At 33.4% G+C, this 17,162-nt stretch overlaps 1 long non-coding RNA gene across 1 annotated transcript; it reads right to left on the bottom strand.

Annotated features, from left to right (window-relative positions):
* Positions 1-12,817: 12,817 nt before the first annotated feature.
* On the bottom strand, positions 12,818-14,480 carry LOC136823561 (uncharacterized). Its single transcript, XR_010849048.1, has 3 exons — positions 14,030-14,480; positions 13,650-13,749; positions 12,818-13,482 (listed from the first exon to the last, which is right to left on the bottom strand). It is a non-coding gene; the product is annotated as an uncharacterized lncRNA (long non-coding RNA).
* Between the last annotated feature and the right edge of the window lie 2,682 nt (positions 14,481-17,162).

The following is a 17,162-nucleotide window of genomic DNA, read 5'->3' as shown; positions in this document are numbered from 1 at the left end:
CCTTCATTAGGTTGCAAGATTTGCACAAAAGAAAAAGCCACTTACTTTGAAACGCCTAAAAACACACCATGCATATAATCATACGGAAAATTCCATATAATGTTTAGATATGGAAGTTCAGCTAAAATGGAGCAGCCTTTTATTCCAAATACCTTGAAAAATAAAACAGAAAAAAACTGTATTAAAAATAAGACCTCCGACAGGATAATTGAACAAATTCAATCCTATGATGCAGACACAAAGTTAATTTTTCTTGATTGTGATTATTTTTATTTTTCAACAGTTAAAAAGAACCATTATATTCTAATAGATTGTTTAAATAACATTTTCGTGAATCATGCAACACATTCAAAATATAAAATAAAAATAAAGGCAAGTTAAGGCAAACCGTTTTATTTTTTTCAAGTGCCAAAAGAGCTTGAGCTAATGTCCTGTCGTTTTCCCTCAATTTTGGTAAAAGAGCTTTATTCAATGGAAAAACTTTCTTTGATCCTTTCTTTTTTCCAGTAGTGGATGCTGCTTGTTCACCCTTGATCTCACTAAAACTGCAACCATAATAACCATTGAATTGCACCATCTCCTGTGCTAGGCATTTAGCTGAGAAATAGTTATAGTATCACGCAATGAAATAACCAGAAATAACAACATTTCAAGAAAAGTTTACAAAATCTATAATGTAGATTGAATCAGAATTTTACATACCAGGGAGGTCGAAAAGTCCTCCAGAGATAACCATCCTCACATTTGTTACTCTACCATCAACCTTTATTGTGATACCTGAGGAAGAAAGATATGGTAATAACTTTGATTAAGGCACTAATTTTCAATTTGAGAATAAGCTAGCTCAATCTCCTCTCTTCCACCCATATTTGCAGCATACTGTGCTTATGTTATGAAAAGAAACAAATAACAAAAAAAAGAAGGATTTTAGTAAGTTATAAGTGAAATATAACACTAAACCCCTTTTAAACGATACAATCTTTCTCTCAAAGATTTATGCTAAAAAAAGTGCAATGAATAGCAAAAGCAATAGCAATACAAGTTTTATTTGACGTCAACTAAGAAGGTCGCTCTCTTCGTTTCTTTTAAAAAATGGAGAAACTTTAACAAAAATAAAAAAAATATGAAAAAAACGACCAAATTTCGTCAACAAATGCCTTCTCTTGCTGCAACTGCAACATCTAACAAGGAAGAAAATGGAAATGACGCCGACCAATGCACGGAAAAGAACTGTATTAAAGATGACGATAATATGAGAATTGAATGCCAAAAATGCCAGAGGACAGTACATTATGCATGCACTGAACTTCCAACGTATCAATTAAAGCTGTTCTTGAATAAAGGATATCGTAAATACCAGTGTATAAATTGCTGCTCAATCGATGAAGAACTGAATAAAAAGATAATCGATCAATCAGTAAGAATCAAAAGCTGCGCTGATAGCCACAAAAACAATAGTGAGAATGAGAGGAGACTGAGCTGTGTTGTTAAGGAGCTGCAAGCAAGATGTCAAGGATATCTAAGGGAGAAGAATCAAGTAACCGAAATAATCAAAACAGAATTTTCCGTCTTGGAAACAGACCTCGTAAACAAAATCAAAGAAACCATAAATGCGAAGACTACAACGGACCAAGAGAAAATTCCTGCTAAAGGTTACGCTGAGATGGCGACAACCAGCAACGAATTAAACATATCCAATATCAAACGGCTTCTCCGTAGCGAGAAAGTCGAAGAACAAATTGAAGAACAAAGAAAAGAATCTAGGGATGCCAACATTATCATCCATGGCGTTAAAGAGACCAAAGATAAAGACGATAATGACTTCGTAGCCGAGATACTGAGCGACGTCAACATCAAGACAGTGCCAACATATATTTCCCGTATAGGAAAGGAGTCTGCTGACATGCGTCCGATCAAAGTTGTGTTTAAAGACACTCATTTTAAATACAGATTTATGAAGCAGTTGAGAGAACTAAAGAGATATCAAAAGTACGACAAAGTTAGCATAACTGACGATTTAACCAAATCCGAACGCGAACAAGTTAAAGAGTGGCGAAAGAAAGCGGACGAAATGAATCAAGCGATGTCAGAGAAGGATCATGTAATAAGAGTCCGAGGAAGTCCTCGTGACAAGCTTTATTTTAAGAAAGTATTTTGTAAACGATCGGTTTAAGAGGCCCATGCGCGCCTGAAACCGTATTTCTGTTTAATAATAATAATAACAATAAAAATACCATAGTGTCCCCCCCCCCTTTATAAAGGGGGGGGGACCAATTTTCCAATTTTGAATGGGTGAGGGGGAAAAATGAAAATTTGAATAGTAAAGGGGGGAAAAAAAGAGGGGGGAAACATCGATAGTTGGCAAATTTGATGGGGGGAGTGTGAAATCACTTCAATTTTATCTCAGCAACCAAGGTCAGTCCACATGATATCATGTGATTAGATCATCATTGAAAAATTAACCAATCTTCGTTCTATTTTGTCTAGTATTCCTTTTGCAGCTAAATTTTACGTTTGTGTTAGGTTGAAATTTGAGAAATTTATACGGGTATTATGGGAGGGAAATGATATTTTCAGAATTTTCTGGGGGGAAAACAAAAATGAGGGGGGAAACTAAAAAACTGAAAAGTCATAGGGGAAAAAAAAGAGGGGGGAGATTTTAAAAAATCAAGAATTTGGTGGGGGGAAAAAACCCTGGAGGACACTATGAATACACACTTTTTAATAAGAACAATTTTACAACACAAAGCTAAAAATTGCCCAAAACCTAGGAACAAATTAGGAACAATCTGAGGCTCAGTACTAGCAAATATTTAGGAACAAAATGAATAAGACCAAGACTGAATTAAGAATATAGAGAAATGAGTACCGGGTATATAGTCAATATAATCTTTCCCGCCAAATTTTCCCGCCTAATCAGAATTCAGAACATTTTAAGAACATTTAACCCTAAAAGTTTCAAAAAATTAAGAACAGCCCAACTTCAGCGAAAATTTACTGGTTCTTATAAAAAAGCATTACCTGGGTTCAACATTGTTTTCATTGCATCTACTAAAGGTCTAAAGAATGTTCGCATGTATGGCTTATTCTTTCCAAACCAAAGTCCAGGAAGCAACTTGTATTCCTTACGATTTCTAAAGAAATGTAAGAATTAGAAAAGTAACCTCCCCTTTGCATAGGCAAAAAACGCCATTGTGAACAGTCATATTATTTACATATATTGATTATAGAATGTGTTTCAAAGATTAAGCATATACCTTAAGTAGGGTGGCAGCTCATTGATTCGTAGATAAATAGGCCAAACAGAAAAGGTACTGCTCTTAAACAAGCTGACACCATCAGTATTCAATTGGCATGTTAAGTTGATTCCGTCATTCTGGAAATACCCTTCTTTAGTTAAATTTTTATAGAATTTTCCATCATATACATCCCTCATTGTGCTTTCATCATCGTTTGTTTCAGTGGGTACAACAAGTTTGTCTTTGAAGCCAGGCTCTGAAGTAGATGATGAAAATAATTATGCTTATTCATTCTCCTTTGCCCAAGAATTTAGAATTTAGTTGTCATGATATAACGTGTCATAACCACTTAATTAAAATTAAACCTGTTCAAACACTAGAAACCCTTAATACTAATGATTTAAATTAAACAATACTCACTTTGGAATTGCTTTTTTAATTGCTCTTTGACATCGTTGACTATAAAAAAATCTTTTCCAACAAAAGAGCAAGAGGGACATTGCTCATCATCTTCATTTACAATACCATAGCAGCTTTTACAGTAAAAATACTTAGAAATACCAATATTGCTCATACCAATACTTTCATATATTTTCTCTAGTGACAGTGGAAAATTATTTGGTTTAACAAGATGAAGGTTTGTAAGATGAAGCAAATCTTTCAATGCGGCTTTGGTTAAGTTGTGTTTCTTGGCAAAAGTTAAGTGCAGCAATATTGAATTTTCAAGCGAAATATTCAGGCCTCTTGCTAATGGTTGAGGCTCAACAAATGTTCTAAAATCATGAAATGGATCTAAATCCTCTTCAGAATCACTTTCTTCTTCATCAGTCATGTTTCCTGAAAAATAATGATCAAAACATGTGTATATATAACCAAATTTGAAAAAGTAAAAAATAAATACCTTAAGGCAATTACTTTTTTATTTTCTGGTTTACGGAATCGCCGAAACAAATTTTTTATTTATTTATGCTCTTCCGACCTTGTACTGAACAGCCATAAAAAGGAAACTTTATAGAAAATTACATTTTATAAAAGCAAGAAGGGTCAGTGTCCAGGTCTTTAATAACTTAAACACAAATTTTCCCTACTAAAAACGTTCTTTAATGTATCTAAGTTTTATCAAAACATATTTTTTTAATTTTCTCCAACATTAAAGTTTAAAAAGAGTGTTCAGATTAGTTTATATTCTTCTTTCTTTTCATTTAGATCTAATGTATTACAAACAATATATTTAGATGTTGCCTTAGCCATCATTGAAACTAATTCGTTTCCTTCAATCACCTTTCTACAAAGAGCAATTTTATTTTTATTTTTTTCCATCCTCCGATAAGATCATCTTCGAATGTCCGTACACCAGAAAATAAAAAAGTAATTGCCTAAGGGAACAAATTTTGTCAAGAACTAAAGGTGGCAAGAAGCAAATATAGTTTGCAAAAAAATTTTCACAAGAACTTTTTTAATTTTGGCAGATTTTGCCATAAGGATCCCATAAGGTATCAATTAAATGTCAAAATCAATCATTTTCGTAAGAATTCTCCATAAGTTTTTCAAGCAAATTGACAAACGGGTAGCAACTTAGTAACTCTTCAAAAAAAGCATCTGGCTTTATTCCTTTTTTACACTAAGCTATAAGAGAGCCAGGCTAAACCTAACACTGGCATATCTTACAAAGAAGTGAGTCAGATTGAGTAAAATAATTATAAAGCCTTTATTGAAAAATGTTACTGTTATTTATCAGTTCAGATTAAAAACTTGGACAAAAGTCATCATTAATTAAAGAATCCTTTAAAAGGTATTGTGGCAATGAATGACACTCCTTCGCAAATTAAATGTTGAGAATGTTGATTCTGTAATAAAATATAAACTTTTCATGACTATTTCATGTCATCATGTCAATATAATAATTATTTACCTGGTTTCATGTCATTCAAATCTTCAAAATTAATCTCCATCAGTTTCTCGAAATTAGGTGTTAAGATGTCATCTAATTTAGCAGGATTCTGAAAGTAAGAATCTTGAGATAGGCTTACTTTCGGGTGCCTAAGTACATTTATTTTTTTCGTGTCAAATTTCCCGTCTGACCTTATTAGGAACTGTACGTTTATTTATTCTGAAGAATTTTCCCACCTGTACGTTTATTCCCTCCTGTACGTTTATTTATTTTCACCCAATATCGCCCAATTCATACTGCTAAAATTTGTTATTTTTTGTTCAAGTAAGATATGTTGAAAGGCCGTTAATTACATTCGAACATGTTGTGGGAGATTTCAAGTGTTACACGAGTAAATTCGAACGTTTTGCTTATTTAGTACTTGTCATTGATCTATAAGAGATATACCTATACTTAAGTCAGTCGTTTCAACATGGATGTTCTACTTTTGAAAAATTGGTAGATTATTCCCTGTATATACGTTTATTTTAGCCTATATATACGTTTATTTATTTTAGCTTTGATTTCTCACCTGTACGTTTATTAATTCCAATTTTATTCTCTCCCCTGTACGTTTATTTTGGTCTGTATGTTTATTAGGCACCCGAGAGTATTGAAAGAAATTATTACACTGATTTACTAATTATACATCCATGTGTTAAATGCTTATGGTTTTAATGCTGGAGTTTTTAATTATTCAATATGACATTGTGATCTGCTATAAGGCGACAATCTAAAATATGTTCTGTTCGCGTCATAAAACATCTTCAAATCCAGTCGGTCGATTGGTCGGTCGGTCGGTACCGAAAAAACTCATTACGGGCGGACTCAATAATATATGTGGGTTAAAGTAAAGAAAAACTCGCAGAGAATGATGATTCAAAGAAGTGCTTAGCTACAAAAAACTTTTTCCAACATTTTTCCGACTTGTCCGACTCGGGATTTATGTTTTGAAGGTGAGTTGGTTGGGCGACGCAAACGAAACATATTTTAGATTGTCGCCTTTTAATATTTATAATAGGGAAAGATACAAACCTCCTCATTTTCACGCCTATACTCAACATTATTATCCTGGTGGAAATCGTTCACCTAATCTATATCCATTGTATCTTTGTCTGTGCATTTTATTTCTTCACCATGATGGTTAAAATTTCCATTGTGTGTTGAATAAAAATAACCACCACCATCATCAGCAGTGTCATCAACATCACCAGTACCATCTACATCAAGAGTATCATCTTCACTACTGTCACTAGCCGTGTTAAGCAATGGAAGTTTGGATTCATCATCACCATTATAATTGAGAATAGTATTTGTTGAGCCACTTTGTGTTTCTTTATCAATTTCCATTCTGTTCAGTGAAGCTAAAAAACGACATGCAAACGCCGACATTTTGAAAAAGAAATCGAAAGTGCTTTATTTACGGTAGCGATTTGTCCTACTGTTACGGGGACGATAATTGCACTGACTTGTACAATTCACTGACCTTTATATAACCCTGGACCAAGCAATATCTGCCATCTTTGATTGGAGTTTTTTTAGAATTGGTACCCAAGGAGAAGCCATTGCAATGTTAAAAATTAACGTCCAACGCCGCTACATCATCAAAAGAATTTGAGGAAAAGTAGACCTAGCGCTCTCGATGCATTTACACCGCTATCGAGTAGTGCCGACATTAGGGTACCAATTTTCAAAAAACTCCGATCAAAGATTTTGCTTGGCTGGGATTGAGAAGTTTTGTCCAGGGTATATAAAGGTCAGTGGTACAATTTATAGCAAAATTTCTTGTCGCTACCGGTATGTTTTTCCCGCCATCAGGAAAGGAAAGGAAATGGCTCATTTCTTTGTAACTTTTATTCTTTGACATCTCGTATTTAGGGGAGATTGATTTGTTAGTCACGAACTTCTCTTTCAATTGAGTACACTAGCTAGGGTATATTAAGCATTAAAGGGATTATACAGTGTTATATACACCCGACTCGTCTGAAACTGATGTCAGCAAAATTTTAATAAAAGAGTTCTTTCAAATTTGTAAATAAAAGGAAGAAAAAAATCTTGCTCCACATTTTTCTTTATTCATAACAAAAGATTCTATTTATTTCAATATGCTGAATCAACATACATTATGACTATGTAAAAGGTCAATGGCTTTAAATAATAGCTATGTGAGGATGCTCTCCTTACAAATGTGAAATCTACTACCTGCCTATTGTTATTTATTATATCTTTTAGTATAACAAAACCTCCATTGAAAATGGGCATCCGAAAACGAAGTTTGGAGATTGAAGAAGGTACGTATAATAAGTATGACTAGAACAGTGCTCACATCACTGGATAACGACCGCCTTAAATTTGATGAAGAATTCATCGGTTTAGACAATGATCCACTTCGACACTCTCGTTTGCGTGATTTAACTTGAAATATGGATATTTTTTATACAAGCATATCTAGGCTCAGATATGGGGAAAAATTAAGCATACAGTATGGCAAACATTACTTGAGCCTACGAAAAATGTTTTTTTCCTGATTTTGGCTGGAATTTTGCGGATTTTCAGTATTTCCCTTAATTAGTGTTTTAGATTTCAGCATCACCTCAAGCATTTTTCAACCTTATTAAGCTTTGAACCTTGGCATCTCTGTGCCGGTCTTCGGATTTTTGTATGCTTATAAAAAAAAAACATGTATAAGCTACACCACTGTGGCCGTTTGTTTGTGCTGCCTGACGTTAATAATGATTTTGATCAGCTAGTATATTTTGAGTTGTTTAATCATTTGTGGTTTGAATCAGAAGCTAATAAATACTTTAAGTTGTTTTATTTACTTAACATTTATCTCCCTAGCGGGGCGCCACAGCATGTTTTTCATCTATTCATGATTAACATCGTTATCTCCGAAAAAATGCTTTTTTATCTCCGTAGTAAAACGCCACACATTTCAGAAAACCAGCGATTCTACAAAGATCTCAAATTTTTCTCAGCTGCTCAAACCTTTAACCGACAAAATTCTGCAAAACGTGCAGAATAGGCATAAATGGGCGAGTCAAATTTTAAAATATTCAAAAGGATAGCACAGTTGTGACAAATTTTTAATCCAACTTTTTTACCCGTATACAGCTCGGAAAATTAACCGCCTTCGGCGGTCGATTAGTTTATCCAATAGAATAAAAAAGTCAAGCGATTAAAATACGGCCAACGCCTTACGGGTGGTGCTGCTGGTTGTTTTCGAGTGTTTTCTCAAATTTAGAAATTTTAGCACCTATAAACCCCAGTTTTGCACCTTTAAAATAGGGCCGATGCACAGGGTCGTTAATGGGCAAGGAATTTGCTTGCATAATAACGGAAAATTTAGACTCTACAGATTTAGTAGGCTTATTTCTGAATCTACTTTTTGTTTTGTATGACTATCTGCCTAAAAATGTTTGGATTTGTTTTTTTCTCCAGAAAGTGGTATTATAATTGAGGTTCAATACCAAGACCAAGTTGTATCAAGTGGAGATGCAGCTAGCTATGACATAAGGCAAATGGTGGGCACTCTTTCTGAATATGCATCAGATGAAGATAATAGGACCATTGGAATTTTGGTAACTATAACTACCTAGTAATTAGGCTGAAAAATTGTTAGTTTGCCGTCACCCGACCGACCCTACCTCGACCCTGCCATTTTAAAGAAGATTTTTTTTCCTTCAAAAAATTCAAACAATAAAAAAACAAAACTCGTATCTTGTTTGTCTCAAGCATAAGAGTCGTAAATTCCCTGCTAGCACTTCTGTTTTTTATTCAAAATTACCTTAATGTAAACAAACTGTTAATCCTTCCATGGACGAAAATTTCATAAATCGCCAAAATAAAAAGAAATTCCGATCGACCGACCCACCTCCAAAATCTAGGGTCGGGTGACGGCAAACCAACAATTTTTTAAGCCCAGTCTTATGCATGGGTGTTTTTGTTAATCAAACAAATTTCATTCCTTGTGATTTTATTGATGTGGATTTCTTTTGGAGTTCCCTTGAGTTTTTGAGATCTGTTGTATAAGTATAGTCAATTTGGCGATCACAACGGGCGATTGAATAACTACCGTAAGTTGGTCTAATGTCGACATCCCTCTTCTAATTCCGACACCTTTCTTTAGAGATAGGAATGATATGAAGGCCAGAATCACCGATAGAGAAAAATTTTTTCCTCTCTGATTGCTAAGCAAAGAAAATAGTTTCAATCAGCGATTCTGACCTTCCTATTATTCCTATCTGCTACTAAGAGAAGGAAAACTCTGATATAACACCAGCTGGAGAAAACCAGTTTTTAAATCTCACTCTGTTGCAGGTAGAGTGATAGGGGCCACTAGGCAGTTAGCATCTAATAGTTAATCTGGTTTTTGTCCCTCTTCTGCTTAGTTCTTGAATTAAGGAGATATCTCTCGAGTTAGTTGAGTACTGCCCCACCCATGGGAAAATGGGTATGTAGCCGTTGCGCAGCACATACTATTTTAGCCTGGATATCCAAGCTCAAAATTTTAGAAAAAATAAGTTTTACCTCAGCCAGACAAAGTTCTAAAATTATAGAGCTTGGTTCACCTAGAAATCAGGTGAACCCCTGTTGACAGATTTTCCTGCATGAACCCCATGGCTGCAAATAAATATATGCACATAATGACATGCATAATTTCAAGATGGTACCCCAGCAGTGATAAATCAATTTAGAATGGCAGCCTTGACCATAAAATATAGACAGTGTGGTGGAAAGTCTGTTTAGACAAAAAGTGCAAAGTGAATTTTGGAGAAATTTTTTTTTCAAAATCCAACCCAAAACAGCAATACAAAATTGGCAAACAGAAAAGAAGAATTGAAGCAAAATAAAGATATACCTTTTTAGTTCTTTCCACGATGCAACCAAGTCATTATAAAGATTAAAACATAAATATCTAAGCAAGTAATTGAAAAGAAAACAACACAACCAGAACATCTAAAAATTTCCATGTTTTAATCTTCCGGCATCTTCCCTACCATCATTGTTATTTTTATTTGGATGCGTGGTCAAACACCCAAGGGAGACAATTAGATATTCTATTGTTATTTGCTTCGAAGAAGAAAAGTCAGGGAGATTTGCAAAGCAGCGTATGCGCCTTGCTGATCGCCCGCGCGGTCCACCTAAATATTTAGGCGAACACTTCAAGTCGGCTCGCATAATTTCTTATACGCGCGCCACAATTCAGATCTCTGATTCGCTTGGACCAACCAATCAGAATATCCGCATAATCATCCTCAGATGAGAATGCAGACGATCTAGGTAAACCAGACCGTAAACATAAGAAATATCAAAATCAAAAAAAAAGTTTACGGGCTGGATATCCAGGCTAATACTATTTTAGCAATTGAAAAGATAATGGATTCTACACCAAACAGCACCAGGGTCCGGGATCAATCGGTAGTCCTTCAGGACACGCCCTTGATCCCCGGGCAAGCCCCTGATTTTATCGATCATTTTTCTCTCTTTGATACCATAACGGGATCCAATGATGGAGAGATCTTCACCCCCAGTTCCTTGGGGAGGATTTCTTCTGACAAGAAAGAACCTGATCACCCAAAACAAAAACATACACACACCTTCTAAGAAGAGTTAAAAATCTTTCCTGGCGCGATCATCCCACTAAAAACACCATCTATGGTTCGATTAAGCCTATCTCAAACATCTTAAAGGCTAGACGTGTTCAGTTTGCTGGTCATTGCCTTCGTGCATCCACAGAAGTCATCTCCTCTCTCTTACTCTGGAAACCCAAGCGGCTGGTTCAAAGATCGAGAAAGTTAACTTTTACTGACGCAGTTAGCAGGGACACTGGACTTCATTATAGTGACCTGGAGACTGCCATGCGCGACCGCGATTCTTGGCGCCAGAGGGTGGAATCCATCATCTCGACCGCGGTCGAAAGATGATGATGATGATGATGATGATTCCTATCTGCAAAGAAGGGTGTCGAAATTAGAAGAGGGATGACGACATTAGACCAACTTACGGTAATTAATGCAGCATAAACTTTTTAATCATAACATCTAATTGATTTGTTTTTTACAACATACCGTGAGAGTACTCTCACGGTAGCTGTTACCTAGAGGCAAAATAATTTATCCCATTTCTACTGGCCGAGGGCAAGTAATTATGCTGCAATAGTTTGTTATTCAAAATCTCGTTGCGTTCGCCAAAATGTCTATTTGGCCCAGTAAGGCACAATGACCACAAAATAAAATTTAAAGTTTAGCCGTGTAACTGAGCTAAAAAAAGGTTTAACTGTAACTCTGAGGCATGTACTGATTCCAGGAATTGAAATATGACATTTTTTTCAACTTATAGAACTTGAACAATCCTCCTTGCGAGTTAAATTTGCTAAAGAAAGGTGACAAGTATTCGCCCTGTACAAACTGGAAAAACCAATGAGGCATTACCCAGTTGTGATCAAAAGTTTAAAAGGCAGGAAAAGTAAGCTGTTTTCACTTCATATTTTGAAATTTTAGTATTTTTGCAAAATAATTGCTTGACAAAATGTATGCAATTAAATAATAGTAATATCAATCATCAAATCATTACTGCCTTTGATTGGATGATGATTTTTTCATGATTTTTATAGAAAAGACAGCATCGACAACGCTCACTGAATCATCCAAAAAGAAAAAGAAATCGCACAAGAAAAGTCCTGCTAGTGACAACAAGGAAAATAAGTTTGATGACCAAGGTATTGTTCTCCTAACATTGTGAGAAATGTAACACCCACACAAGGCTAGAAAAAGTAGTCTTGTATCAGGAAATCGTCCGGGCAAATTCTTTTTTGGTCACACAACCATTTGGTTGCAGTTCAAGGAAAGACTTTAGTTCATTTCATGTATGATATTTTGTCTTCTGAAACTTTCTACAAATAAACATTTCAAACAAAACACAGGCATTAATTTCATATAATCCTCCTGAAATGGGAAACTAAAGAGTGTATGAAAAATCTAAAAATGTAAAAAAGGTCGGAGACTGAGTGAGTTTCTTTTTGTCATATGTATTTCTGGAAGTACAAGACTAACTTTTATTTTGGCCTAAACATTAATTATAAAGATTGATATTAAAATATCTTGCTGTTTAAATGTACCTGCTTGTACGTTTCCTCTACTAATAGGCAATGAGATTATGCATACAAACTCCCTCCCAGGTGGATCTGCTGAATCACCACTGCGAATTCGTAAGAATTATTTAATTGAAGTGAAACTTAGTTGTTTTGTCTTAAAAGCAACAAAAAATTGCGTTGGACCAGGTTGGACATACTACAAAAATTTAGATCCTAAAGTTCCAAAAAACTCGATGCAAAATTTTATCTTAAAAAAAAATTGAATTCATGAGGGTCTATGCTATTGGCTAATAGCAGCACCAAACCTTTTTATTGATTGTATGTTAAATAATATAAATGTGATGGACCCAAATTGTTTTTGTCAATTCCTAACTGTTCCTAGTATTTTCAAAATTTCTTTAGAACAACAAAAGAATCCGCGCAGAGACAAACAAAAAAAAACCAAAGAGGAAGAAGATTTAGAGGAGCAGATAGCCAAGAAACTATCAATAATGAAGAATGGTAAATTAATAGATTCATTGCAATTGATGTTTGTCATCATTATTCCAATAGAAATAAACCAGCCGAGGCTGGAAGGTCAGCCAATATAGTTAGATTATTAGTTGGATAGTTTGTAAAGAAGTTAAATAGCTGCGATGGAAGGAAGGACTAGATGCATAAAGAATCAAGCAAAATTGGAAAACTTAATAGAGCCTAAATGTTTCTCCAGGTTTCTCAAAACTCCTAGTAGTAAGATTGAATAGAAAATTAACATTCCGTATCTAAATCATTTAAATTCAACTTTTAATATTTTGAAGATAAAGTAAAAATTTTGGGACAAATCACAAAATTTTAGATATGTCCTGTTATAAACTTATACAAAGATTCTATCAAAAATTCAATTGACAGGTCACATAGACTGACCATTTACTTTTACAAATAGAAATAGTTTTTTTTCAAATAATAGTTCATTATATTTATCCCAGCAGCATCTTTGCAATAATCAAGCAAAACAAAACAATATAATACGAAATGGTTGATGGACAAGTATAGATAACACTTATGATATCATTTTGATCACTTTATGAATTTCAAAATCAGCAACAAATAACTCTATTATGAACAAAATTTAAATGGTCGTCAGTCGTTGGTTTTTCTTTGACGACAATTTGACAATGAACAGCATACCGATTGATTGAAACGAATACAATATGAAACTACTGTTGATCGTATATAATCTAGTAGAGAAAACAAAAAATAAAAATAAAAGCTGATGATATAAACTTTCTAAGTTATTTGGTGAATGTCGAGACATTCAGCAAATGTAGGCAAATTTGACAGTTTATGTAAGAAAATAGAAAAGCCTTCAGGTTTTTAAATATTTTGTAAGGTTTAATTAAATTACCTGAATGTACTTTGTAGCATCGACTTTGAGTTCGGAGTAACACAGTGACAATTGTTTACGAGTCATGACAGCCAAATGACAGTTGATCGTTGATTGATATCTAAAATAACAGAGTAAAATATAAAATTAAAAGGTACTAAACACCCCGATGTATTTATTTGTATTTTCTTTTCAGAGAAAACGTGTGATAAATTACTTCTTTTCAGAAATTGATAACCACTTCAATAGATTTTATACCAATTGTCTGTAAAAATACCAACCATTGTTAAGATATACCTATTTGTCACTGTCACTTTTTTTTAAGCAGAGAATCATAAATTGTGACTTTGAAGTATAGTACTCGAGTAGTATTCTCTCAAAGTTTATCAAGTCTTACTAACCTCTTGTTTTTGTGACTTTTGTAGCATCTAGAGTTGCTGAATTTGGTGGTGTGAAATCAATGTTTATTCCAAGTTGCCAATGAATCAAAAATTTGTTTCTTTTCTTTTAGGTTGCCTCATTCTACCAACACTATTACGTAACAGGAATCAATACTACAACAAAACCATTAACAAATTACCAGCATCATATCATACAAATGCCCATATATTTTCTCCAGCCAAGCATATAATTTTAGTTACAGCAGAACGATTAACACGCAAATTCCAGTCCAGTTCAACATAGTTTTAGTCCAGGGTTTTTATTTGTATTGTTCATTTTGTTAATTTTGTAATTCTAAATTTTATATAAATTGATGAGTTGATTAAAAAATACTATAAAAAGTGTAAAAAGAATTTTCAAAAAAAAAATTAAAAAGTTAATGCATATCATAATTCAAATTTTAACTAAAAAATATATATAAAGAATGTACAAAATTAATATTCCAATTTGATAAAAAAAATTCTTAAAATCCACAATTTTAAAATACTAGAGTGTAAAAAGAATTTTCAAAAAAAAAATTAAAAAGTTAATGCATATCATAATTCAAATTTTAACTAAAAAAATATATAAAGAATGTACAAAATTAATATTCCAATTTGATAAAAAAAAATTCTTAAAATCCACATTTTTAAAATACTGTACATAAAATTATAAAAAATTATGTGACTGAGGAAAATGTCTTTTGCAACTAGTATCGTGTCCACTCAAAGTGAACAAGTGACGTTTTAAAGAAACCATANTATTCCAGTCCAGTCTCCAACATAGTTTTAGTCCAGGGTTTTATTTGTATTGTTCATTTTGTTAATTTTGTAACTCTAAATTTTGTATAAATTGATGAGTTGATTAAAAAATACTATAAAAAGTGTAAAAAGAATTAAAAAAAAAAATTAAAAAGTTAATGCATATCATAATTCAATCTTTAACTAAAAAATGCACTATAAATATATAAAGAATGTACAAAATTAATATTCCAATTTGATAAAAAAAAAATCTTAAAATCCACATTTTTAAAATACTGTACATAAAATTATAAAAATTATGTGACTGAGGAAAATGTCTTTGCAACTAGTATCGTGTCCACAAAAGTGACAAGTGACGTTTTAAAGAAATTCATAACCATCCAAAGATTAAAATTTACAAGAAAGTTTCTTTCCTTTTAAAGGCACTAAAAACCTTATTAAGACAAATTCCTTATTGTCAGTTTTGATTTTTTTTTCTAAGATAGATACGTAAGGGATTCAAAATTCATCAGAATAAGCTGTGATTTATTTATTTATAAATGTACTGAATCGACTTTATAATGAATATTAGAAACTTTACTTTTGAAGAATTTTGTATCCCTTATGTATCCCACCTCCAAACTGTACACCCCCCCCCCCATATCAAGCAGTTCAAGCAGTCCAAGCAGTTCAAACAATTTAAGAATCACTCACAATAGTGAAACAAATTCCATCATGGTCGGAGAAATAAATATCCTTTATAAAGCAATTCACTTCTCTCTGGCTAATAAAACTTGTTTTTATATAAACATGGTCCAGAAGGCCACCAGCAAGATGAGTTGGTTCATTCACTATCATTTTGAATGAAGAAAGTATTTCGTTTAGGTCTTGATTTGTTGGATCTAGTGCATCAATATTGAAATCTCCCACAATAATGTCTACATCATCATAACTTGTCAGTTGCAATAGTTCTTCACGAAAAGTGTTTCTTGAAGAATTAGGTGGTCTGTACAAGATTAACAGGCTAATAGGTTGACTACTAAACGTCTCTTTTTTGAATTTATCAATGTGTAACCTGCTGCTTTATTACACTCTAAAATTTGAATTGAAGAATTTGTGCAACATGCAGTGTTTTGAAAGCGATTAATTGAATTGTTGTTATACTCAATATTAAAACCATTTAATGTTTGATCAATTCCACTAGTATCACTTGTAGGTGATAGCTGAGTTTCAGTAAGGCATAACAAGTCACTGTTCATTAAATTTCAGATTTTTTTAGGTCAACAGCATGTTTATTCATCGAGCGAATATTAAGAAGGGAGATATTTAAATGCTTGGGAGAGGTAGAAACAGATGAAAAAGTTTGAACCTTTTGCAAACAACAATTTCTTCTCAAACGTTCATATTCAAGCCCTGCTTCAGTGTTGACTCTGATAGCATTTCTACTATATTCACCAATTAAGAATAGTCCGTTTATGTCAGTTACCCTTGACAAATTAACATACATTTGACCTTCATTGAAATATCTTTGACCAAATAATTCAAAGCTTACGACTGCTGATTGAAGTGTTAGCCCTTGGACTTTGTGACTAGTACATGCATACGATAGTATCAGTGGAAATTGAGTTCTTCTAACCATAGGTGACTTTTGCTTATTTTTTCTAGTCGCAAAGGTAGATTCTGCTCTTTCGATCAAAGTCCAATTGTTTTCTCTACATACACTATCCAAATTGGATCCTTTTTTACCTGCAGTGACATCATCAAGTTTTACATAGAAACCAGATATTTTATTATTGCAATCAAATTGAATCTCATAACTGTTCCAACTTGTCCATTGACTAATCTATCAGCAATGTCAATATTTTTGATATCAAAACACGAGCACCTACTTTCATTTCAATAATACGAGCTAGACCACCTGTATCTCTTGCTTTAGCATTTTCAATAAAATTCAAATCACTTCTTGTCAGATTTTTGGTACCTCATCTTGTGCAGAATTAGATGCTTTTCAGTCGGTAATTTTTCAAGCATTTGCAAATTGTATAAATCTACTGGCTTATTTTCTGCATAAATATGAGTTATATTAGCAGGGTAGTCTGGACTGTCTTTTGTAATGAATCTAGATTTTAAAAGTTCTTCTTTTTCTTCATCAAGTTCACCTAAACGTACTTGATTTAATAGATCTACAAAATCTATATCATCTCTCTGTCTCATGACCTCAGTCAATTCTGCCATTTGGAAACTTCTCCATAATTCAAATCCGACAATACTTTGCATAGATGAACAATCAGCTTTGTAAATTGGATCTCTATAAATTGGTGGGAGTTGATACAAATCACCACAAAGTAAGACCGATTTTCCACCAAAAGGTTTA

This window comes from Clytia hemisphaerica, unplaced genomic scaffold, assembly GCF_902728285.1.
Source record: "Clytia hemisphaerica strain Z4C2 unplaced genomic scaffold, Clytia hemisphaerica genome assembly, whole genome shotgun sequence".
In the NCBI taxonomy this organism is placed as follows: domain Eukaryota; kingdom Metazoa; phylum Cnidaria; class Hydrozoa; order Leptothecata; family Clytiidae; genus Clytia; species Clytia hemisphaerica.
Note: the sequence above shows the minus strand (reverse complement) of the source record. Positions and strands in the feature narration are given on the sequence as shown.